We start from the raw sequence: 26306 nt of genomic DNA, 5'->3' as shown, positions 1-26306 counted from the left end.
GCTCAGCTAGGATACACAGCTTGTACAAGCAATGGACTTAAAATAGGACTACTACTGAACTGAAGATTTATGAACAGTCCAAACAATCTTATATTCCTATTAACTGAAATGTCTTTAAATTCCCAATATATTCATTTATTATTAATGTGAATAAAATTAGTTGAAAAAGATCTGATTGCTGCACAAATGGGCTAATCCGGAAGGCATAAAGACGATGTTCCTAAGAGGTAAAGATTGCAGGTTTTGACCCTGGATCAACCAAGACAGTGAGGACAGGTGAAGTGCAGGTAAAATGCTATCATCTCCCTTTTAAGATAGTCAACAGGCAAGACCCCAGACAATGGTTGCTGGAAGCTCATACTGCATACATGTGCAAAAGAAATGTGGTGTGAAAGTTAATTCTTGTTCAGTCGACATACTCTGAATAAACAAAGTTTAAAAAGAAAAGACTGTGCTGATGCTTTTCACTCGCACTAATTCTTCAGAAGTCAGGAGGAAGTAAGGTATTGATGGACAACAAATCTGCTTGCAATGTACACCTTTTCTGTCTGTGTGCGTGTGTGTGTGTGTGTGTGTGTGTGTGTGTCTCTGTGTGAGTGTCTGCGTGTGAGTGTGTGTGTGTGTGTATATGTGTGTGTGTGTGTATGTGTGTGTGTGTGTGTGTGTGTGTGTGTGTGTGTGTGTGTGTGTGTGTGTGTGTGTGTGTGTGTGTGTGTGTGTGTGTGTGTGTGTGTGTGTGTGTGTGTGTGTGTGTGTGTGTGTGTGGCATTGATCTAAGAAAGCAGCTCCTATAAATTCAATCAGTCCTATCCATTCTCCTTCTGTTGACTTTTAGCTGTGTGGCTCCCACCTTGAGGAGCACGGCTACTTTTATGGAGATAAGCCATTCATTTTCTTCTCTCTTTCACTCTCTCTGTATTCTTCTCCATCCTTCTTTTTCACTTCCACGTTGAGTTTTCATTTTGTGTCTGCCTCTGTGTGTCTGCAATTTGTTATTTCCCTTTCAGTTTTTCTCTATCTGAAGATGCTGTTATTGGAGCATAACACTACAGTTATGTTGGAGCTTGCAATTCCTATACTGCAACAATGTATCTCCTCTCCTTCAGAATTCAATGTCAACAAGCGATTGTTGCTATATTGCATTTAAATGGCAAGCTTTAAAGAACGTGAGGACGTATACAAAACACATTTGTTTGAATTGTTAGTGAGGGATTAAAAAGACAGACAGATGGCTAATATCATATGGGGAAGGATATTACATATTTCGCAATTAAAAGGAAAACATGCAAAAAAGTGTAGGAAACAGTATTGCTATCTCTAGATTTTTTGCCATCTACAGGATCTATACAAGTATAGTGCATCACACATTGATAGCACAATGATATTGTATAGTAAATGGCTTGCACACTTGTATGTTTCTACCTTCAGCCTCCAATTTACAATCTCCAACATGTATTGGTGACTCAAGTACACAGAAATGTGAATGTAATTTTTACATTACATTATTTGGGAAGTTCATCTGTATGCATCTACAGACTTGGGTTTAGCATTTAACCATTATCCAGGGAAACATGGCTGAACACACATGCTCTTCTGAGCAACACCCTAAATAATGTTTACATAAGCTTCTTTCACACATATAGCCGCAATGAAGGTACGCCATAACAGCAGCTTTGTTTATTCACACTGGACCAAGCAATGGCGGCGTAATGCCCCTGCAGCGTTTGATTTCACATACCAGCCACGCATTGTAGGCATAGGTGTGATCCAATTGATGCTCTTAGTCAATTACTTAAACCCGATCCAACCCACAAACTGCCAACTTTAGTAATTGTCAGTAGAGAGAAGGACAAAGATGGACTGAATGCCACAGCACCTGTGCATTTGTATGTGTTTGAGAGAAGGAAGAGAAGGTGGACTTTTACTCTTAAAGTTTCTGTAAGTTATTAATAACTTAGGTCCCTCTGAACGCTGCTTTGGGGATGGGTCATCTCACCAACACTGCTGTGTGTATTTTTACCATGTTTGCTGTACCTCTTGTCCTAATAAATGTTGCAATAGTCCTGCAAATATCTGTGTGAAAGGGACTTTAGGGAGATATACATGTTGTTGTTTAACCACTCAACAACTGTTGGATATTTAATCTTTGGGTAGTTTGTGCTTTGTGTAAGGGCATTGCAATAGCACTGTGGATCCTGACAAATGGGTTATGGTGGATGGCAGAAAATAAAATGTACACATTGGCTTAGAGAATCTAACAAGAAGGGAGTCAAAACCGTCTGAGTTTAACCAGGACAAGGCACTGGGTGCCGGTTTTCACTGCTTTCCGGCTGTACAAACAGCATCCTAAGTGGTCTTTGAAGGACCAAAGGGAGAGCTGTGCTTCCCCCATGGCAATCCCTAAGTCTAGGTATCTGAAGGCTGGAGGGTGAATATGTCAAACCTATGAATGTTTGGGGACTAAAGGGATATACAGTGGGTGAAGCTGATCTGGCTGTTTGTATTTAAATGTCATTTCAGCCTGGAAGCATTAAAGACTTTTGGTATTTGCAGCTGCTGTTTTTGCCATCTGTTATGTATGTGTGTGTGTGTGTGCGTGTGTGTGTGTGTGTGTGTGTGTGTGTGTGTATGCGAGCGGCTAAAACAAAGACAAGGAAAGTCCAAAGCTCCTCTCTCTCTCTCTCTCTCTCTCTCTCTCTCTCTCTCTCTCTATATATATATATATATATATATATATATATATATATATATATATATATATATATATATATTATATATGTGAGTGTGTGCGTGTGTGTGTATATACTGTATGTCTCCTCCATAAAGTGACCTGTCTGGTTGGCATTCTAATCAACATTAAGTGTTCTATTTGTGTCAACACACAAAGTGTCCGCACATTTACTTGCCAATTGACTCCAAGAAACCCCATGTGGGAGTGTGCGTGCCTGTGTTTGTATGGAGACCTTTGTGAAAGCCGAACTCTGCCCTACGTAGAACAAATGACGCTGGCAGGGGCTGTCATTAATGCAAACACACAAAAAGACACAGGCGATAGGGCATTCTGAGTTTTTGCATTACCCTTTTCTTTCGAATTCTTTAGGTATTTTGTATTACCTTCCTCCTTTTCCCCCTTCAACCCTTCCCTTTCTATTTTTTTTATTCCTTTCCCCTTTCTTCTCCTCCTTCTCTCTCTCCCTGACCCTGGTAGTGTGATTGACAGGGTCACTGGTGTGAGTAGGGGATTTGAACCCGCTGGCTTGTTTCACACTGTGGCCAGACCACTTACCCTCTGACATAGAGTGCTTCCAGCATTGTGGGAACTCTCAAAGATACACACATGATCAGAAGCACACTTGCACATGTGCACACACTTGCATGTACAGTATAACTCAAGTGCACACACAAACAAACCTATAAGTAACTGCAGACATTCAGATAGCTGCTTTTGTTGTATAGTGACAGACTGAAAATTAACCCAGTGTCCTTGATGGGAAGTAAAGGTACAATAGCTCTCTGTCTTTTTCATTCTTTCTATCCATCTATCTTTATGGTTCCTACTGCTCTCCTTTTCAACCTTTCCCTCCCTCTATTACTCTTCTTTTACCATCATTCTCCCTGAATCCTGCCTTACACACACACACACACACACACACACACACACACACACACACACACACACACACACACACACACACACACACACACACACACACACACACACACACACACACAAACACACACACACATGTACGCACACACACACACACACACACACACACACACACACACACACACACACACACACACACACACACACAATCACCCCACCTCCCTCAGAGCTGTCAGGGAGAGGAGGAGGAGAGGCGAAGAGCTTGGCCTTCTGGGAGTTGGTGTTTTATTTTTTTAAAGGCCTGAGTGGGCCCTTGGTCTGCATGGCTGACAGGCTGGATTTGATACTTGGCCTGATTCAGTCACTCTCTCAGCTCCGCCCAGCCTAGCCCAGCCCAGCACATCATGGCACGGCTCTGATGCCCCTGTGTATATGATTAGTGGCTAAATATACACAAGGCACTATCCCAAATGTGGTGCATCACTGGAGGGAGTAGGAGGGATTGTGTGTTATGAAGGGGAGGGTGTCATTCTTTGTCAACTGTAAAATAGATTTCTAAAGGCCTCTGTGAGGTTTATCAGTGTATCGTAAAGGATTATTAATTGTTCTGCAACAATCCTTATGGGGCTCCTCTGTCATGGCAGTCAGAAAAACACTTTAAAAGCCAGTTATAATGAGACTCTGAAAAATGGCACAGTATGTATTTCACACCACTAAAGGGTTATGTCGAAACAGATATGATGCAAGTTGAGATAGATGGCTACATAGATACTGTACATTTGACATTAAAATGCCTGATGTGTGTATGTGTGTTTGTGTCTATATATGTATATAGAGATAGATAGATATAGATAGATATCAAGCTATAGATATATATCAAGCTATAGATAGATAGATAGACGGACAGACAGACATACAGACAGTAGTTAACCTATAAATGAGCATGTAATCCATTTCTGGCAAAAAGACTGAATTAAATTGTTATTTAAAGTTTTGATAATTATTTAAGATGTACACTTTTAATATAAATGTACAGGATCAGGGAACAGTTAGCTATATTCCCAAAGCCTTTTTTCTCTTTTGAACACAAAGGGAAGAACAATGAATTTAAAAAAAGAAAGGACCCTTTTTAGTATGTAATATATAATACAAAGAACTGTGTTAAAGGTTTCTGAAAATAACACGAAAACTCTTCTCTGATGCAGTTTTTAAAGGAAATCATTTGCTCAAAATTCAAACAAATCGATCATTTTATACAGTTAAATATACAGTTTACCAGTTTTGTTATTGTTATATATTGCTTTATATATATATATATATATATATATATATATATATATATATATATATATATATATATGATATGTAATATCCATCAAATATGTTATAACTTAGTAAGGGGTCATAAGTATACTAAACAATGGCTTATTATATCCGAGCAAAGGATGCTTTTGGCCACAGTAAGTGTAAGTAATGACAAGAAAGTGATTGTGCAGTGAATATTTAATCATAGTATTTCATATTTAAGGGTGCGTGTGTGTGTATGTGTGTGTGTGTGTGTGTGTGCGTGTAATCCTTTTTTTTTTTAGGTACCATGTATTTCTCTGTAAACCCAGCTTTAGGTGGCATTTAGGAGCTCTTATGGTGCTCCAGTTTCCCTTGAGCATCTCTTAATTCGCTACTTTAGACCCTCCTTTACCCTTCCTCTCCACTCCCTACCCTTGCATCTCCTTAGCATATTTTAATAGTAGAGTCTGGCAGAGGGCTGGCCCTTTTGTCCTCTCTTCATCTCTCTACTCCCCTCTCCTCACTTTTCTCCTCTAACCAGTGTTTTTCACTCTATTTGTTGTGATAAATGACTGTTAGATGTGATTTCCCCAGGATCATATCTCTCTCAGGGCCACACACCATAATTAGACGGTATGATTAATAATTCATTCTTTCTCTTTTTATTTTCTTCTGGAGTGTGTATGTGTAAATGTGGGTATATGTGTAAATGTATGTGTGTGTGTGTAGATGGGGGGGAGGGGGGTAAACCCAGCCATTTAGTCATTTTCCATTCTGATGCCAAAATAATAAAAAAGTTGAGAAAAAAAAGAAAATTAGTTCACTATAGAGACAAAAAGTTAACCAACCAGACACAAATAAGATACATTTAAAGCAATGAATGCACAAAAGAGGCCACACACCAGTTTGTGTGAGAATGTGTCTGTTCATCATCCTGCCTACATTTAATCGATTTAACTTTCCACACCAAAGAAGTTCAGTATTACAAACACTGCATCATACACATACACACATGTAAACGGAGAGCATCATCCTTCCATAGCATTTCCACAAGCCCAATACTTAAGTGACAAATAGTTGTAGTGTGTGCGTGTGTACATGTGTGTCACACCCTTTAAACTACACTATGCCTCTTTGCAACATCCATTATCAACTTTTCATTCAAAGAAAGGAGGATTAAAGATTTTATTTTTTAGTCCATTTTGATGAAAGTTTAGAAAATGTTTTATATTATCTGATGTCTCCCCATCTTTTTTTGTGTCAACATTGTACATATGTGTGTGTATTATCCTTTTTAATGTGCATTGTCAGTATCAAGGGTTTTATTAGATGGTTAAGCTATGTCAGCTTTTCCTCTATTTTTCTGCAAGGTGTTTCATTAAACAATATCAGGAATATATCAGAATTTACTCCTGCTGAAGGGAAAAGGTCTTCACATCATTTCATCATTGTTTTGCAAAAGAAAATTTGATATGAATAAATGACGTTTTATCAGCCAAAGTTGCATATAGCTAAAAATGTTACTTTGTATACTGTAATTTGTATGTTAAATATGTTAAGTCTGTTGTGAAATGTAAACAAGTCAATGTTGACTTATTTTTTACTTTTTTTTTCACACGGGACATAAACAGTTGTCTCCCGAGTGAAAGTCCTGTGTTTCACCCATCCTCCACGCAGACCTCCTTACACTAACTTGTGTGGACCTTTATTATTTATTTATTATATATGTTTGATACCTCAAAGATGAAAAAACCTGGGGACAAATGCCTTTCCGGTTTTAAGAATCCAGTTTTGCTGTATGGGAATGTAAATTTTAGTAAACAGGGCTGTGTTATTTACTAGAAACTACCTTAACTTATGTACAAAATTTTAATTAAGTAACAAATGTACTTATTTTAAACCAAACCATCATCTTTTTTCTCAACCAAACCAAATAGTTTTGTTTTAATCCACAACGTTAACTGTGACCATTTTACAAAGTTTACCGCCTTCAGGAAAATACGTTTTGCTCAAAATGTAATTGAGAATCCAGTGTCGTTGTATGGAACGTATCTAAGGAGATGTGGTTGACCAACATGTTAAAATAAACCTGTAAAATGTGATCATTACCAATGCAATTATTTTTAGTCTTCATACACTAAAGTACAGTCAAGATTATAAAAGATACATCAGCTTTGTTCTGCTTGATTTTTCAATTTTAAAATGTTTTTCAAGAGCTTTTTCTACATTACATTATGTAAATGCTCTTTTTTTTTCTAAGTACAATTTCTCATTATGTTTCATACTGTGTCAGAATGTGTGTTTAGGGGCCCTCAGCACTTTTTGAAAACTGTTACCTAACTAGATAAGACTGTTGGAAACCAATTCTCATCTACAATGACAACTTATCCAAGAGCGGCAGGAGGCAAGTCGATACAAGACATTAAAATATAGATACAGCGAGTGCAGTAGAACAAACTTCAAACGTGACATATTGACAGCATATGTAACAGAGATCCTGTTTCTGTGTTCTAAAGAAGCAACTTTAAAAGCAGGTGCAGTGATATACTATTGCTTGTAATGAGTTATTAAAGGAGGGCAACATTTTTACATTTTTTTTTTTTGTTATATGTTGAGTATTGTATGTATGAGTATTCAAGCTTCAGGCCAGTAAGTGCTAACCTGACTCTCGCCAGAGGAATTTTGTTCCGCCTTGACTCCGCCTAGCTCCACTCAACCATCTGGGATCGCTCCATAGGAAAGTTATTTCAGGTGGTCGAGCCAATCAGGACCGCCGGGCGTTTTTTTTATAGATGTGACGTAGCGGAAAAGCGACTGTTGTGATTCAGACATCAATGGTGTTGTCCGTGTTGTCCAAACTAGCGAACACTTTTTCTTTAAACGAACACCACAGAACAGCTCCGTAGGCTTTGGTTGGTGGAAACTATGTTTTTGCCCTTCTCCCGACTGGGTTTGGCTTTTCCCTACGTCGCTCTCATTAGCGTCACAGGTTGGTTTCGATGTGAGTGGTTGAAGTAGCACGTCAGTAAAGATAACGGACAAGTTGTTTATTCAATCATATGCAAGGATTTTTGATAAGGCCCAGCCTTCTGAAATCACTTTCCTATGAAACGATCCCAGGTGTATGAGTGAAGTAAGGCGGGACGAAAATCCTCTGGCGAGAGTCAGGTTAAGTCAGTGCACCATAACAATCAAAGTCCATCCTACTTTGACTACTTACTCCTCTGTTTTGTTGTGATATGTTTCATTATAGAACATCAAGAGTATTTACTACGCCTTCCATTTCTCAAAAATCCACACAGTATGTGTCTATTTGGTGGTTGTGGCAATGCCAAAATGTTTCTTTCTTCATCCCCTCTTTTGTTTTTGTCTGTATTAAGCTTCTGTTATGTTGACTGGTGTACATGTTTCTTTGCGTCATCTTTGCTATAAAACATGGGGATGCTTTCACACAAGCCTCTGCCATTTATTTTCTTTCTTTCTTGTTTTTTTTTTTCAATATTAGTAACATCAGTTAGACTAATTTAGCTCTTTACATCTCCCCCCTATGTATAAATTAAATTTGATTCTTTATATCCACATGCGGATTGGTATATATTTATTTTGTGTGCATAATAATGAAAATAACTGGTCATTAAACAGTTGGACATTTGTACTGTAGTCATGACCATATTTCAAAATGGTATCATTACAAACAACATGCAGGCTATTTTGCATATGCCACAGCTAATGGTCACTGTGGGAGTTGAGTCCTATCCAAGCAAAAAGCCACAAGACGCAGATTACCTAAAACCCTTGTGGCTCTTCTACTTCATTGTAAATCCGAGTGTGGAGTGGATCATTGCTTTTTATAAAACACACCATTGTTCTAAAATGTCTACATTACAATTTTGTACATGGTGTGCAGCTTCACCAACTGCTTTCATGAGTCCCCCAGGAACAGTTTCAGTTTTAAGCTACAGTACTGTTACAATAATGCTGGTAATTGCTGGGATTTTGTTGACAAGCTTTCCTTCACACACACACACACACACGCACACACACACACACACGCACACGCACAGATATAGAACAAAAACAGCAAAAACCAGACGCTGCTGCAAGGATCTGTCATTTAGCTGAGCATGACCTCTGACTACCCAAGATGGGGTAAATGAAAAAAAAAAGGTATCAAATCAAAACACGACACACTTGAGCAGAAATACCATGATAGTAGTCTGGGGGTGCAATGGTCTAGATCCTTGCTCACCTTGCTACAAATAGCATTATTGTCTTCCTCCAAGAAAAGTGCTCTTTGCACAGATAAATTAAAGAAGGAATTCTCATTTTGGTTCAGGCAAGGCCAAGTAGCCCATATCTCAAAAGGCCTGTCGTTGCCTACCCGGACAAATATCATAAAAACACAGAAATATTAGAGAAGATGGAGAAAAGCAGAGATGGATGTGATACCTAGTGCTGCATTAAATCAATATCTGCTTACAGACACTGAGGAAAGGTTATAGAGTGTGTGTGTGTGTGTGTGTGTGTGTGTGCAGTGGCGGGGCAAGGGTCCTTTGGGGCTCCAAGCAAGAAATTTGTGGGGGCCCCACCCCATCCCTCCACAGTGAAAAAAATTGTTTTTTGCACACAATTTCTGGGACATTTGATATGTATACTGAAAATAATACTTTAGAAGAGATTAGGGGTTCTCAAAGTGAATTTCAGGGAGGAACAGAAATTCTTAAAACCCTACGCCTATCAATAATTGTTGTAAATTAACTGACACCAACACAATATAAAATATGAACTTTTTTTATTACAAAAAATAGAAATCTGAATGTTGTTAACAATAAAATAAATACAAAAATAAAATTGACTGTTCACATTTGGGTCTTGATGGAGCTGATGACAAAAAAGAAAAAAAAACAACAACAGGGTATATTTGTTATAAATAATCTTTAATAGCATGGGCTAATTACAGCAATTCTTGTTGCAGTTATTATTGTCATTGTTATATGTTCTCTATGGAAGTAAAAAAAAATTATTTAACTCACAGTCATCTGTGTCAGCAGTTGGACTTGATCTCTGATCATCGGTTGGATGTTCCTGCGCAGGAGGTTGGGAAACCACTGTGCTGCTGGAGGTGGATGTTGATGGAACTAAACTCAAAAAACAACAACAGGGCATATGAGAATCTCTAAGGGCAGGCATATGATTATGTATGTGCACAGCATTTTCTACTACTACAGCTTAATACTACTGCCATGAAGAATATTAAGGCATAACATTATCAACTGTGGAATAATGAACTTACAGTTGTCATCAGGGATGGGAGGGGGAACATCATCCTTCCCTGGATGTGTTGGTTTAAAAAAGACAGTAATGATCCTGAGGAGAGATGAGAGGGAAACATATTGTTAAGTTCAACATGTATTATGCACTTGATGTACTCTTGTGGTGGGTGCACATATCATATGTACTGCCAAACACATATTTCTCCCTTTCTGGCACTATTAAGTTCATCTCATCATTATGCAAAGCTTATCATAGAAGGTGTACTTTAGTATTACATACTACAGTGGAAACCGCTTATAGTGATCACGTTGGTCCAGAGCCAATTTGATCACTATAAGCGGTTGGTCGCTATAACCGAATTCTTATTACAGTATTTCACATTTTTTATGCAGAATATTATCTAAACGCCATTTGTATCGTTTTTCAATGATAACAATTGCACGAAACGAACCGTTTCAGCATTTACTGAATATATTATGGTTTCAAACACATTCGTTTCAAATGCTCCTTTTGAGAGGAACCATGCAAGTTATATTACTGCGCAGTGCGCAGACATAACTCATAAATACATAAATACAAATACAGTAACTTCTTCTGTGCGTCGGCTCTGCCGTGAAGCCGGTGCATTTTTTTAAAACAAGTCTTAAAATAAACTTTGAAACACTGTTTCATAGAACAACAACATAGAAGATAACAACGGCATCAAGAAGAGTTAAGCTACGTCTGTTTTGTGTTGCGGCTCCGCTGCGCCGCGTTAAGAAGTCACTTCACATGTTTCCATGGATCAGTGTTGTCTAACACCAAGTTCACTGGTTTTTCAAAACGATAAAAAAAAAAATCTGTCATAAGCCTTGAGGAGACGTTTCTCATCAGGTGGCAATGACTTCCCTTTTCCAGCCATGATTCGCGCGCTTGCTGCCGGTGTCAACTCCTTACATTAACTAGCTGTTAGCTCACTCGTTAGCTAGCTGTTAGCTCACTCGTTAGCTAGCTGTTAGCTCACTCGGCAGAAGCAGACGTCCAGCACGTTTTCATTCATAAAATGAGAAAAAAAATGAACACTATAAGCGGATTTCTCGATCACTATAAACGAATTATTTAAACAGCATTTGTATAGAAATGATTCTGTCCCAAGCCTTTTGATCCATATAAGCGGTTGATCACTATATCCGTGATCACTATAAGCGGTTTCCACTGTATTAGGCTGTTGTTGTTGTTGTTGTTGCTGTTGTTGTTGTTGTTGTTAGACTGTCTGCCTCACTAAACTTTCTGTTGTTTTCTGCTGGTTGAGACTGGAGAGTGGTGCACATCTCCTCCTGCTAGCTAGCTTCATGTAGCTGTGTCATGTTACGCATTCGTCATAGCTTAGTTTTTAGCTTATTAGCCGCTATGGAGTCCGTGACAACACAACACAGTCAGTCAGAAAAACATAACAATGCACTTACCACTGTCTTACTTTCGTTTTTCCTCCCTTTCCTTCCTCTGTTTTTTCTTTTCTGCCCCGCTGGGATAACTCCTCTTCATCTTTTCGCAAGCGCGGAGCTCGGTGTAAGTGGGCGGAGCTCGGTGCTAAACAAACAATCAAACCTGCGGTTCGCGCTGATTGACACAGACAGCGCCGACGGCAGAAGTGACGTGGGGGCCCCCAAGGGGGGTTGCTACGGCGCTTTTTCATAGTAAATGCCCGTTGTTGTCGTTGCTGTGCCGTACATTAGCACTTGGGGCACCGGTCACTGGAGAGGATGCCCAAGTGGGGGCCCCCTGGAAGCCGGGGCCCCAGGCAATTGCCTGGTTTGCCTGTTGGCAAGCCCCGCCCCTGCGTGTGTGTGTGTGTGTGTGTGTGTGTGTGTGTGTGTGTGTGTGTGTGTGTGTGTGTGTGTGTGTGTGTGCGCGCGTGTGTGCGTGTGCGTGTGTGTGTGTGTGTGTGAGAGAGAGAGAGAGACGTAGCAAGAGTTAAGAGTCCAGTTTGGACGGAAGTCGGGTTGACAGAGTCAAAAGTTACATGCATGACTGTACTTGTACAGGTTTTTGATTTTTAAAATGTGTGGTGTTGTTGGTAGCTGTCACTCTGCTTTGTACCAGATTTTTCACATAGCCCCCACAGATCGATACTGTGGGACTGGGAGTGTGCTTGTGTGTGTTTGAGAGATTGGCACAAGGGGATTTTAGCACAATAAAGAGTAAACCAGAGTAGACATGATGTATCGCCAGGTGATTTCTGTCTGCTAAGGTTTTTGGTGTGGTTTGTTTTTTTGAGGCAGAAACGATTTACTCGAAGAAATAGAAAACTCCAAATAATTTCAGCGAAAAGTTTGCCTTCTAATCATAACAAAAAATTTGTTTGGCTCCGAAATGTATTTTCGCCTTTCGAGAGAGACCAGAATCTATTTTCTTTTTTTAACAGCAGTACACACTGAATATGTTTCAACACTAACCTCCCAGCCTTTTCTGTCTTTTTAAAAGTGCTCTTGCTTTTCAATATGCACATTAGAACTTTTTCTATTTACGGTACATTTTTCACCTGCATTTCAGGTTTCTGCATGTTATTGGACTTTTGGGGATAGCAGCACCTTGGCTAAGGAGATGATTTATTTAAAAAATAGCACTCTATAGATCGGCTTATTTGAAGTTACTGCACTTACTTAATAACTTGCTCTTCTGGTTTGTACCATAGACTGTATAACAAAATGGATGTAGCATACCCGTCGGGGTCCGTTCTCTCAACTTGATCCAATCGTAATCTAATACGGGAGGCGCCATCTTGTCAGACTTTGATCCTGCCTCCTTTCCTCTTACTAAAAAAGGGCATTTATGTGACGTTGGGGGGAGGGAGATACGTCCGTCTGGCTGACGTATACCTCTGAAGAGAAGTGAGGGACAGTGGCTAGCTGTCACTCAAGAGGCCGCACCTCTGATTATGCATAAACTTTAACCTCCAATAAATTAAAAACTAGCTTGGTGCAAAATATCACCCCCCTCAGTGTTGTCAGGGAGATATGACCTAAACATACTAGCAGGTTTTTTTTTAGTACCAGGCCTTAAATAGGTTTAATTATGCTGTGAAAATGACCTGTTTAACATGGAGTTCAATGAGAAACTGCTCTATTATGCAAACTACTCCTAGTGGACACTCAAAGACATGCAGTTTTTGGCACATCTGTATTGGATCAACCAGGATCCAAGTTGCTTTGGTGGGGATTTCTACCCTAATTGTTGAATGCACTCATTGGAAGTTGCTATGCAAAAGAACCTCAGCAAAAAAAAAAGAAATGTAATGTAATGTAGCAGTACCTCAGTACATCAGGACTTGGCTTTTGAACCAAAGGGTTGCCGCAGTTGAACGCAGTGTGGACTAGTACCTCAACTGCCCAGATGGTCTGTCCATGCGCAGAACCTTACGTATATGACCTGTTTGCCATGTGTATATGTACTGTTTGCATGTATGTGTATTTTGGGCGAGTATGTGTAATGGTTTACCAGATGTACAGTGCTGAAAAGTCTGACATTCGGTGTGTGGCCCTCTGCTCACAAGTTTTGCAAAGGCACCGCTTGTTTAGCTTCATCCAAAATGATTGTGATTCGTTTAAAGAAAAACAAACCAGATTGGGGTTTTTTGCCCTGTCCCAGAATCATAAACTGATGTGTTTTGGTATGGTCTAGTGTACTGTGTAATGTTTATGATAACACAATGAAAATTAATTTCACTCAGGGATTAATAAAGTGTCTGTCTTCTTCTTTTGTCATTTTAGACATCTGAACATTTATCTAACCTATAACTCACCATGCCATAATGCATTAGTACTAAATTTAACAAGGACCTATTTGTAGGCAAGATTTTGTTGTAAAATGCCAACTCTTTTCTTTTTTTTCTGACGTATGAAATTCCTTTTAAAGTTGCCTGCTTTGAGTAAAGAGGGTTATGTGAGGTAAGTGAGTGGGAGGAGATGTGTCTGACTTAATGAGATCTTCAGAGATACATGGAAATGAACACAGATAATTCACTTGTTAACTGTGCATCATCTGTACCTCATCAAGATGATAATTCATATCTTGTTATATTGCAGCAATTAGACAAACCAGAGCAGTCCTAATGCATTCCGATGCCAAGAAGGTTGCTGGCATGTAAATTCTCTCTCTGCCTATAGTTCTTTCGTTCACTCATATGTCTCTTGTGCTCTTAGTCCTGTCCTGTCTCTTCCTCTCCCCAGCTTATCTCTTTCCCTCTGTCTTATCGTCTTCTCATTTGTCTCCTGATATCTCTTTTTCACTCTCCTCTCATCTCCTTTCTCAGACCTCGTCAACTCTTTTGTGTTTTTTTTCCTTTTCTATTCATGTGTTTGGAAACTTAAAGTGAGACAAAAAGCAAAGGGATACAAAATGTTAAATATTTATTTATGCCATTATTGCCATCATACAACCACAGAAACAGCTTTAATTTGTTTTATATTGAGACATGACCTCATATCAGTTAACTGCAGTAGTGGCAAATTAAAAGAGGAGTATTGATTAGATTGATCAAATCCCAACTATTTTTTTCAGTAATCACCCAAACTCAGGAGGATAAACCAAATTAAGGCAAGTATCAGTCTAAGTGACTCTACTGCGGCGGCTGTGGCTTGGTGGCAGAGTCGGTCGTCCTCCGTTCGAGAGATTGGTGGTTCGATCCCCATCCCCCCCCTGGTCCACATGTCGAAGTGTCTTTGGGCAAGACACTGAACCCGGAATTGCTCCCCGTGCTGCGCATGTGTAAATGTGGTGTGAATGGTTAGATCAGAGTAGATGACCACTGCCATCAGTGTGAATGTCTGGGTGAATGTGACAGACACTGTGAAGTGCCTTGAGTAGTCAGATGACTAGAAAGGCGCTATATAAGTACAAGTCCATTTACTGTTTACTGTTTATTAAAAGTAATAAAAAAAATGGTGCTCCTCACCAAATGATATGACTATAAGCATGTATTGTATATATTCAATACACACACAACACATACACATGTTCATGTGAGCACTGTCTGGCAGGCAAATGTTTAAATAAGAGGCCTGACCAAATATGGGCAAATGGTCACAACCCATTTACATTTATATTGATAGGTCATCTGTGTTGAATAGTAAAAGAGCAAAATTAAGTTTTGACAGATCTGAGTGAGCCACATTTTACATCAAACTTCAAATAATTACAAATGATGCCAGAACCATCTTGAAGCTCGTCAGACTTGGCTAGATTTCCCCCTCTCCCGTCTTCCCTAACCTTTTCTGCTATTTGACCCCCGAAACAAAGCATTAAATCTAAAATTGTATTGAAAAAATACTCTGAAAAACTAAAAAGATGAAACATGATGCCTGGGAGACCATGTTAGTATGCATACACTTACACACCCAGGTGGAGACGCACACTCATGTCCCTTTGCTGAGCCCCTCTTAAAAGCATTTGCATGTTGCAAATCGGTGTAGACTCGGTAGGGGGGGTCGTTTTTTTGTCCCCTTGTGTGTACGTGCCGGGAGGAAAGCATTTGTGTCACTGTTGTTAAAATGAGGAAAGAGTGTGTGGGTAAAAAAAAAAGAGAATGATAAAGTGGATAATGTGTGTGAGGCGTATGTGTACGTGTCTGTTTGTGTATGTTAGACTGAGAGAGGAAACTATTTGGTCGTCGAGGTAGGGGGTGGGAATGAACAAGAGGGAGGAGTGTGTGTGTGTGTGTGTGTGTGTGTGTGTGTGTGTGTGTGTGTGTGTGTGTCTGTGTGTGCGTGTGTGTGTGTGTGTGTGTGTGTGTGTTTATAAGTGCTCAATAGGAGGTCTGTGCATGTTGGAGAAGGGCCTATGTGCAATCAAACAACCACTATGCCAGGAAATAGCCCATTACGTACCACCCCGCCATCGCTGTTTCTGTGAGAGTGAGAGACAGAGAGAGTGGAAGATTATGTGCATGTGTAACCCCATGTTGCCTGCTTGGTGGTCACAAGGTTGTGAAATGAATATTGGACAAGTGTCTAGGCATGTAGGGACAAGTTAAGAGTGGGTTAAGGACAAGTATCAGTAGCCAGAGTGTGGATTCAATGCCGTTACTATCTTTCAGCCAAAAGAAACCTGATTCAGCGCACTTAAATACAGTAGGCTTTAACGTCAACCTTAATACACAGTAGTTAATTATTTAAAACCTACTGTAGTAATTATCATGGGAACTAAGGAGGAAGTCTGGTGAAGGAGTATAAAGAGCACCAATGTCCTTGAAGGGAAGAGGTCAAATAAAACGAAGGACTTTGACCCAGGAGATCGCTATTTGAAGTAATTGAAGTTACATAACAACCATATTTAGTTTAACCCAAACCACAATCTTTTCCTACCAAGTAGCTTTGTAACCTAAACTAAACAACACTGCGACTGTTTCACAGTCACCATGTTTTTAAAACGGCGACTGTTAGGATATGAGAACGTGTCAATCTCCTGCCACCGGTTTGGGCGCTAATTTAGGAAATAGGGTCGTATTAGAGTGTACAGTAGGTACAATCGACCTATGTGGTTGTACGGATTGGATGACTTGTGTATTAATCAGGAGACATTATATTCTTAATAAACTTTTTTCAATCTCCTTAATTCACTTTAAATGACGTATTCGTTAAGTGTGGCATATTTCGCTTCCTCCTCTGATATGTTTATGGTTCCCCAGTTGTTAGTCTATTCAGTTTTAGGTCTTAAGTCCATTTAGTCAGTTTCTGATATATTCTTAATTCTGAGATCAGTATAGTTATCGTATAGTAAAAGTTATTTTACCTGTTAATGAGAATACGTTTCACACTAGTGAGTGAAGAGACAAATTTGTTCCTCCTCAGGGATAAGGGATGATGAGGTTCAGTGGCTCACCATCTCTTTTAACAATCCAGAATCCGAGGTCCAAGGCACTTCAGAGAATGTTAAGATCCTAGCCTGTGGGGGCGGTTGTGTGTTTGCTGATGGTGAGGTGCCATAGTATGAGACTGCTAATGTCATTGTAAGGAGGTTGGTCAGGGAGGTGGATGCGTTCCCAGTGGGGGGACTTTCTTCCGTGTGACTGAAGCTTGTGTTCCAGTGGCAGAGCTCGTGTCCGAGAAGTTCTAAGCTAAAGCAACTCTGTTTCCTAAATTAACCGGTCACGTAAAGGTAGTTTTAGTGCCTAAACCTAACTATCACCTTTTGTTTCCTCAACGTAAGGAACCTGTTGATGAGCATACGTTGCACACTAGTGTCATCAAAATGTGGGAGTGAAGGAAGAAATGTTTTTTTCCTCAGGGATAAGGGATGATGAGGTTCAGTTGCTCACCATCTCTTTCATCAATCCAGAATCCAAGGTCCAAGGCATTTCAGGGGATGTCCATACATGTGTCGAAGGGTGCGTGCTTGCTTGCGTGCGTGTGTGTGTGTGCGTGCGTCCGTGCATGCATGTGTGTGTGCATGCGTGTGTGGTGGGGATGGTGTCAGTGTCAGTGACTCTCTTTAGCTGCTCTGTACTATTGATCTGTCCTCCTACATCCTCTTAACTCTCACCTTGAGAGTGTGCAATGTGTCCCTTGTACATGTTTGAATTAATATTACAGGACTGTAGTGTATGTAAATGTTATAACACACTGCAGACTACTTGATGTAAAGCAATCTGTGTTTCTTAGCCTGTATGTGTGTACATAACAAAACGTACGTAAAGGAAAGTGTGTGCATGTCTCCTTTGTTTCTGCAAACTCATTCCCCCAGAGTCCCCTCTGTCCTCTCAGTGACAACCTGAATGTATTCTTGACAGCTCAGACACACACTCACACACACTCTTCCTTACACACAGAGATGGCTTTACTTGTCCTCTGTGTGCTTTACAGTCAGTGTGAACAAAAAAAGTGTAAAGAAGCTAAAAAAGATGTTCTGTCGTGAAACCGGTTAGTGATTTACACTCATGTAAGTTTGGCTCAAACAGCAAGCAACAACAAGCTGAAAGGAAGCCTGGAACAAGACGGTGCTATTATTTATTTTAAATTAAATTAAATTAAATTCCCATCAGTTGTTCTGTTGCATGAGTAGGTGTGTGTGTGTAAATTATAGTTACAATTCTGTGTGTGTTTCCATACATGCGTACATGTGTCTATTTGTCTCAGTGTTGCATGAGTGTGCTGAAGGTTGTGTGTGAAAGCATCTGCATGTTTGTGCATTCAGTTTAGTCTCGAGATAAAATCAACAGTAAGTTCATTCATTTCCCATCATTAAAGCTGGTTAAAATTAAATTTAAATGACATATGTATAAATAGAATTCCATTAAATATTTCATTAACACAGTTATGTAATTAACTTGAATTGAATTAATGAGTGACCATAATCAATTTATGATTTTTTTTAACGTTTGACTGGAATGTTATAAATGCAATAATCTTATTATTGAATAAACCAGTAACTTGGCTTGAGAAACTCTTTTCAACCTTAAAACTTTTAAACCGTTAATTAATAACGTATAATAAAATAATTTCACTGTGCATGGGCTCTTATTCATCAAAAAAAAGCAAAAGCAATTAAAACATTTTATAGATATACTCTGGTTTATTCTGTCCCATGCAACGAGGAATGCAAAGATCTTACATTGGAGAAACAAAACAACCACTGCAGAAACGCATGACCCAACACAGGAGAGCTAACTCCTCAGGCCTGGACTCTGCTGTCCACTTACATCTCAAGGAGAAAGCCCACTCCTTTGATGAGAACAATATCCAAATCCTGGACAGAAAGGACAAATGGTTTGAAAGAGGAGTAAAAGAAGCGATCTATGCAAAAGTAGAGAAACCATCACTAAACAGAGGAGGAGGTCTGAGACACCACTTATCTCCAATTTACAATGCTGCCCTTTCATCCCTTCCCAGGAGAAACAATCTAACCTCAAAGAACAACTGTTCACAGATGGCCTCCTGTGACTCCAACGACTTTCATTAAGACTCAGTAGAGCACTAACGAAGTCAAAACCTACTTCCCACGAACGATTGTCATTGGCACTTGGAGCACAAAGGGTTGCATCATCGGCCTTGTGAAAGATTAAATACCTGGATCTCCACACCAGATAGTTGGACCAGACCAGTTTGGTAAATGATGGCAAGCGAGATTTGACAGCTGGTCAGTGAAGGCTAAAACGGGTTAAAAAGACTCAGTGTGTGTGTGTATTAGATGGATAGATGGATGGATGGTTGCGGATGTTTGCAACCAAGAGCGCACTGAGGTGTTAAAATTAAGTGTGAATGGCTGATAGGCTGTACGAAATACACACACGAAAATGCACTCACAGATATGCGGTCTTACACTGACACACTTTGGGGTTGTCTTTGACGACCTATTGCATCTCTGCATCCAGCTGTCACACTCTCTCTCTCTCTCTCTCTCTCTCTCTCTCTCTCTCTCTCTCTCTCTCTCTCTCTCTCTCTCTCTCTCTCTCTCTCTCTCTCTCCATCTCTCCCTCCCTCCCCCTCTAACATACATACACACAGTGTAGGTGAAGGTTGATGATGGCTGTGACAGTGTTGTCGGCTTGTGGTTCCACCTGGCATCATTTTGCCTTTACGTCGATCTTTGTTTGTCTCCCTGTTGCAGCAAACACATCTCTGACAGCTGTGTCTATGTATGCAGATGTGTGTGTGTGTGTGTGTGTGTGTGTGTGTGTGTGTGTGTATGTGTGTGTGTGTGTGTTTGAGAGAGAGAGAGAGAGACAGAGAGACAGAGAGAGAGAGACAGAGAGACAGAGTGCTATTATCTTTGTTTCCATGTGGTGCTTTTTATCTCTTTGTCTCTCTGTCGATCTCTCCTTTACCTCTATTTTGTGGTTGTCTCATTTCAGATATTTCTCTACCAAACCCCCTGTGTCTCTCTGTGTAACACACACACACACACACACACACACGCACACACACACACACACACACACACACACACACACACACACACACACACACACACACACACACACACACACACACAAACACACCTGCTGTCAACCACTGGCTGTGTGAGAGCTGAGGGAAAAGGCTTTAAGTGACAACTTCCTCTGAGCAAAAATATTTTAAAGAATCCTTTGCCTTCTTTCTTGTCCTTCTCCCTTTTCTATCCTTTCTTTCCTGCCCTGTATTCTCCCAGGGGATGTTCTATCTTGCCAGCGGTGTATGTCTGTTGGTGTGTGTGTGTTTGTTCTCTATTGTCCTTTGAATTTCCCTGGAGACCACCACTTTCCTACAGTGCACTTTGATAAGACAACCTGTCCTCCCTGCACATGCTTCATGGTGTGAGTGAGTTTGTGTTTGAGTGAGTTTGTTTGTTAGTGAGTTTGTGTGTTTGTGTGTCAATGGATCATTTTTTGCAACTTTGAGGGTGACTTAACGGGAGATATTTTTCTTAAGCTACCACCACCTGCTTCTCCTAAGGAGAAAACCCAGTAGGGGGTCAGCGACAGGGTTTCAATTACCGGAGCCATACTCACCTGAAATCATCTGAAAACGATCAAAGTTTTAGGGAAAAGTGGGATTCTCAATAAATATGACCAACCACCATGCTCTGCTCATAATTATTTCACTGATTAATATTACAACACTAAAATTCAAACTCAAAAGGGAACACATGAGCCGGAGAGAGAGAGAGAGAAAGTAAACTTAATCAGTTTCAGATCAACTGGTAATAACCTAGTGATAACGTGTATCTGATATATGAGACTTGACTTAATCGCTCAAGCAATGATGTGAGGATGTCTGAGTGTAAGAAACAATATACTATGTGTATCTCTTATTAAAGCTGAGACAGAGAGATGAACAGGTCCTTGAGTGCGTATCACTTCTATGGCAAGGCCATAGGTGTGTGTGTGTGTGTGTGTGTGTGTCATTTGTAACATGGGCAGAAAAAAAAGGATACTTGGCACATTGACCCAGGGGGCAGCACAAGGACAAACCTACTGAAAGCACAAGTTTCACTGCATACAATATGTACGTACATTGAGTTATTTTTGTCTTTCAATGTGAAACTATCTCTTAGTTAGCGCCTTCTTTTAAATATGTCACTGTGTGTGTAGTCTGACTCACTGCAAGTAGACTGTGGGCATAAGCCTGCCATTGCCTGTGAATTTCACACGTCATTCTCTTCCCTTCCACTATCTGCTTTTTGCTGTTACACTAATCTGATGCAGTATAAATGTGTTTTTTGGGCCTATTCTGGTGTGTTTGAATATTTCTGCATACTGGGCTCCTGATACAGTCGTGAATTGCATAAATATAGTCTGACTGGAAAGCTGAGATTCAATGAGCCTAATATTATTTATGTGTGATGATGATGCTAGTCCCCATAGTAGCCATGTCATTGAGGCGAGATCATTTTTTTAAATTTGACCTCACTGTATAAAACAAGCGGATTTGACCTCTAGGATAATCACAGCCTCATGAAACTTTACAACCACAAACTAGAGACAAAGGGCATTCAATAAACATTTTAACTGTGGCTTTATAACTGAGCCCACTGAAAGACAAATAGTCAGCAGGCCTGCCAGCAGCCCATCGAGACATTAAGAGGTTTGTGTTATTCTGACATCTATGGGTGTGCGCACTCACATTCGCCATGTAACCCCAGTCAAAAAAGTCTGAATACGGCACAGTGCAGGCTTGCTTGGTTCTTTCAGTGAATGGTTGAAAAGATATCAAAAAATGCTGGGGCTTGACTTCCACTAAGACACGTTCCCTTTCAACACCATCACTGCAGCGCCACCCAAGCTATTGGTGAAATGAATTAAGAACAAGTCAGAGCATTTATTTTCCCCTATAGCAGAATGATAATGGGTGCAGCCAAACCACGCTCTAGCACTGACACTCTGCGGAGTTAGGTCTGGCTGTGCCAGACTACTGTGTGTAGTTCCACAGAGATACAGGCATGCAAGGGAAGAGACAGTTGAACATAAAAGGTGACTAAGAATTAGGATTGAACAGGATAAGTGAGGCTGCAAACAACATTTTATCCTCTGTTGACCGAGCCTGGAAACTAAATCGTTTAATTGATGGTTAAATAGATAAACACAGAAAAAAAGTGTCAATCATCCCTCCTAATCAGCTCTGAGACTCCAGAAGGGCAAAACTAGATACACACAAGCGTAAGAAGTGAGTCCAGCCTGCTTGTCTCGCAAGACACTCTCTGCTGCCAGAAGTGTATCTTTTTATCTGGGTTTATAGGCTGAGCCAGGCCAGCCTCCACAGGCAGAGAAACACTCCCTATCAAAAAGATGCATATCTGTCTGTCCGTCTCGCTGTGAATCAAACTCTCTGTAACAATTATCTTCAGCAGCAACACAGGTGAGTCAGGAATAAAAGCCCACCTTCAGATGTTCTTACCCTTTGAAGGTTTAAAAGAGCTGTTTTGTGAAGAATTGTTGTAATTTACGTTTCGTGGTAAAAACCATTTTTCTTCACCCTCCCCTGTGTATTTTTGCCTCAGACACAATTTCCGGACAGGGGTTGGATCAGCTAATCAGTCCACTTAATGCTCTGTTCCGCAACATGTATTGTTGAGTTTTAGGGGTATGTGTCCTTAAGGGCAGACTCACACTGTCCATCCGTACCTTGGCCCAAGCACTTTTCACGGCTAAAGTCTAGTCCGTTTGACCAGTGTGATTGCCTAGGCGCGGTACGGTTGCACGCTTGCCCACCACGGCCCGTTTGGGAGAGGTGGGCTTTTGTAAAGCATGTTTGCACATGTACAAGCACGAGCGCCTACGACGGTTCTGACCTCATTTTATGTGCGCCTGTTCGGACATAGAGAAAAGAAGGACGGACCATACGCGGAGATTGGTCCGTCCTTACGCGGAGATTGGTCCCTCTCCCCCCCCGTGGCTGCGGGGGGAGAGGGAGGGGGGGGACAAGTAACCTACGGCACGGGGCACGGATGGACAGTGTGATTGCGCCTTAAGCTCACCTGAAAGTCTCTGAAACCTTGTGTTACCTTATATGATTGAAATGCATTCCCTTTTAATAGAAATGCATGGTCACCAAAGCCAGTCAGTGTCCAAACCACATGCTGGGAGAAGGTTTGTGACACAAGATCAGATGACACATGTTGATCCACTCAGACCAATACTGTAAACTCTTATTATTCCTGTTACTGACACAGAAATGTACTGTGAGTAACAGGGATAATGTCTAAAGGTCAGCATTGCCTGAAGGGAAACACTCCGCGATGGTGAGAAATAGTCAACTTTTGCAGTGGTTTTGTTTAGTTGGTTTTGAGTGTTGACGAACAATGTGTGTGTGTGTGTGTGTGTGTGTGTGTGTGTGTGTGTGTGTGTGTGTGTGTGTGTGTGTGTGTGTGTGTGTGTGTGTGTGTGTGTGTGTGTGTGTGTGTGTGTGTGTGTGTGTGTGTGTGTGTGTGTTTATGTGTGTTTGTGTCTAGAGGACAGTGTAATATTGTTTTGGAGCCTTGTGGTTGGGACGGAGCTAACACCTGAATGAACCTGTCACTGCAGACACATTGCTTTTTCAGCTCCAGCGATTACAATGCACCCAAACACACTCAACGTTTTCCGGGTGGTTTTGTGTGTGTGTGTGTGTGTGTGTGTGTGTACATGTGCATGCGTGTGTGAGTATGAGAGAGACAGGAACAGAGAGCGAGAGTGACAGAGCGTTGTGTCTCGCTGTGTATGTGTCTAAACCTCTGCTGTATTTTAGGCTTCTCCCTGGAAAATATGAAATAGGGCTACTGCTACTGTGTCCTTTGAGGTTAGACAAAAATATGTATCAATGGATACATACACACACACACACACACACACATAGCACATGGTGGATCACTAAAATATGAAAGTTCTTTTTTTAATTCAATTGGGAAAAAAAAGTTTTATCTATCTTGTTTTGTCTCTGTTTTCTATTCTGTAGCCTCACATAGAAACTACTGCTCTTTAGTGTGCCCTTCAGCAAGACACTTTATCTTACAGAGGACTATAATTGCAAGGGGTAGCTTGACAGGTGAGAGGGTGGTTGGACTGACAAAGAAAGAGAGTTATGTTTGTTGTAGGAATAAAACCTATATATAGATGGCAATGAATGCTGCGTTCATGTCATGTTATACATGTAGATGCCATAATCACCATGTTTTCACTTGTTAATACAGTCACTTCTTTCTGAATCTCTGATTTATAGACTTGGTGTTCGATAATAGTGAGTTTTTTATTCAAGGTGATTATGGTGCTATTTGTCAATATATTTTTAACTTTACATTGAATGTTTCCCTGTTTGGTGTTAATGCTACATAAATAATTACCAGACAGACACCTACAGTATGATGTGATGTCCTGCTACACAAAACTCAAAACTTTGTTGAGTTTGCTTTGTTTTCTTGTGTATGCTCTCAAGCTTTAGGGCGCACTCACACTGTCCATTCGTACTGTGCCCTGTGCTTAAGGGTACTTTTTCTTTCTATGTCCAAACAGGCGCACACAAAATGACGTCAAAACCGCTGTAGGCCTCATGCTCGTGCTCGTGCTCGTACACGTGCGCACGCTCGTGCTCGTACAAACGTGATTTTCAAAAGCCCATCTCTCCCAAACGGTCCGTGGCCGGCGAGCGTGCCGCAACTAGGCGCAGTACGGTGGCACTCACACTGGTCAAACAAACTAGACTTAACCCGTGAAACGTGTTTGGGCACGGTACGGATGGACAGTGTGAGTGCGCCCTTAGTTGAGTTTGAGTTTTTATTTACCTCCATCAAGAAGGTTATATTTTCGGCTCGGTTCACATGTTGGTTTGTTTGTTTGTATATTTGTTTGTCTGTCAGCTGGATTATACAACTTGGTGGAAGGGTGTAGCATGGGCCAAGGAAGAACCAATTAAACTTCGGAATTGATCCAAATCAAGGGGTGGAAATACAAACAATTTTCTGCTTTGGTTAACATAGCAAGATAACTGCTTAAAACTCATGAACACATGGAATTCGGATGAATGATCTCGTAACTAGGCCAATGGGACCCTGCAAGGAGCATGTGAATGGACCATTGGCCTTTGTGCAGGTCTGCTGTGTCTGAACTGTGACAGTTTGAATCATGAGCTGGGGAAAGGTTGGGGTTTTTCCAGCCACTTTCCTTCCAACATTGCCATATCCGGAAAGGCTTGACAGGGACATAAAATGCTTGTATTATTGTGAGTTGTAATTGTACTGTATAATTGCCACCACAAACGATACAGACTGCATCTTAGAGGAATGGCTTTTACTAATCCTAATGGTGGTCTGAGGGTTAAAACAACTAGTAGTTGTTCCTAAATATTTCCATGTGACCAGAGCCAGACAATAGAAGCAAAGCAACCTTTCTGTTTAAGGACGGGATAACTGTAACATGATGTCCGATTGGGTTTGGTAAAAGACAGAGCGAAGCAGACAGATACAGACAGATGAAAGAAAAGCAAGCATGATGGAAGGATCTGGAAGAGGTCAAGGGGAGCTGACACCCATCACTTTTCTCTCCTTAATCTATCTGTGTAACACATCGCTCACCCCATCTCCCTTGACACACAGACACACAGCAGATATCACAGACCCTCTGCAATTGGCTTTGTCATGACCTTTAACCCCATATACCTTTTGTGTGTGTGTGTGTGTGTTTGTGTGTGTGTGTCAGCTTTAAAACGTGATCTCAAAAATCAATTTACAGCTGCTGCTTCTTTCTTTCTAATCTGTGTTCCACTATCTGCTGTGTGTGTGTGTGTGTGTGTGTGTGTGTGTGTGTGTGTGTGTGTGTGTGTGTGTATGTGTCAACTCTATGTACAGCACAACAGTCTTGTGCCTGTTCAAGACGTGCCCATCAAAGAGGTACCTGCTACCTTTAGTAGCCTTCTAGAGAACTGCTCATACAAACAACTTCACACTGCACTTTTTTGAGTTGTAAACATTACACCTGACATGACGTAACTGCGTTTGCTATAGTGATGCATCTCCAGTCTCTCTTTCTTCATCTATGAATGTACTGCAGCAAGAGACGGAGAGACAGCTGTATCCAGAAAGCTGTTTGGTGGTGTAACAGTTAATGGGATTCCCTCTCAATATAATACACAGTGTGTAAAAAAACACACTATTAATACATAAATAAAAAATACATTTAATAGATAATAAATTGATTTCAAAAGCTCTCATTGCC

General features: G+C 40.6%; 1 protein-coding gene and 1 long non-coding RNA gene across 2 annotated transcripts in view; one reads left to right on the top strand and one right to left on the bottom strand.

The window, feature by feature from the left end:
• The window catches only part of LOC310945976 (transmembrane protein 132B), a gene marked incomplete at both ends in the record, with an annotated part of 177706 nt that overhangs the window by 75913 nt on the left and 75487 nt on the right, over positions 1-26306 (top strand). The window lies entirely within an intron of this gene.
• Positions 9673-11806, bottom strand: LOC310945978. The gene is made up of 4 exons (XR_014593170.1): positions 11617-11806; positions 10191-10264; positions 9931-10035; positions 9673-9778 (listed from the first exon to the last, which is right to left on the bottom strand). It is a non-coding gene; the product is annotated as an uncharacterized lncRNA (long non-coding RNA).

The sequence above is a fragment of the Echiichthys vipera genome (assembly GCF_963691815.1).
Source record: "Echiichthys vipera genome assembly, chromosome: 4".
NCBI lineage: Eukaryota > Metazoa > Chordata > Actinopteri > Perciformes > Trachinidae > Echiichthys > Echiichthys vipera.
The sequence above is the reverse complement of the archived record's forward strand: the minus strand, read 5'-3'. Positions and strand labels throughout refer to the sequence as shown.